Here is an 829-nt window from a genome sequence, read left to right as displayed (position 1 = left end):
AAAAGGGAAATCCCCAAATTGCCCATGCTCTTTCTTCTGGGGCATCGCAATCCTGATATCTAACCTAAACCTCATGCTGAGGTTTAAGCTGTTAAACTGCTTGCTCTGTTGTCTTCACTACGGACTTTCAGAGGGCTCATGCGCCACACAGGCTATATTCCTGTTTGTTCATACTAGGACAGCCATGAGCATGGTGACTCATGCTCAGTCTGAGGTTCACTAAACTCCTGGTTCTTCTTCATGGAGCTGCTACCCACCTGGCTGTTCCCCACCCTGCATTTCTGCAGCCGATGGCTCTGTCTGACCTTGTGCTTGTGCTTCAGGAGCATCCTGCCTTTCCAGAACATTTTTCCGGTTTGTCAGGATAATTTCTGAAATCTAATCTTGTTCCCCAGCATAGCCACAGCCCTTTCGAGCACCATCGGTGGCGTTATCCACAAATTTAGTAAGCGTGCTCTCTGTGTCATTATCCGCATCACTGGTGAAAATCTCTGATGGCTTAGTTCCTCTTATAAAGCTCTGTGTTTCCACCGTTGACGGCTGAGAACTGCTCTTGTGTACAGCTGCGCAATCAGTTCTGCAGTTGTCCCCTTGCTTAGACTTTATCAGAGCGTCACGAAAGTCAAATCCACGCCTAAATCAACTAAAATCTCCTTTTTCTTGTTTTTCCTTTATCAAAGAGGGAAGTCAAATTCTTCTGACCTCAACTGTTCCCATAAAGCTGCTGCTGTCGCTTATACATCCTTTTCTTACATTCCGGACGTTTAGAAATGGCAGACAGTGCGAGGCGAGGGGCGGCGGCAGGGGCCGCGGCTCTCGGGGCGGGCAC

This window comes from Aptenodytes forsteri, unplaced genomic scaffold (assembly GCF_000699145.1).
Source record: "Aptenodytes forsteri isolate BGI_AS27 unplaced genomic scaffold, ASM69914v1 Scaffold155, whole genome shotgun sequence".
In the NCBI taxonomy this organism is placed as follows: domain Eukaryota; kingdom Metazoa; phylum Chordata; class Aves; order Sphenisciformes; family Spheniscidae; genus Aptenodytes; species Aptenodytes forsteri.
Note: the sequence above shows the minus strand (reverse complement) of the source record.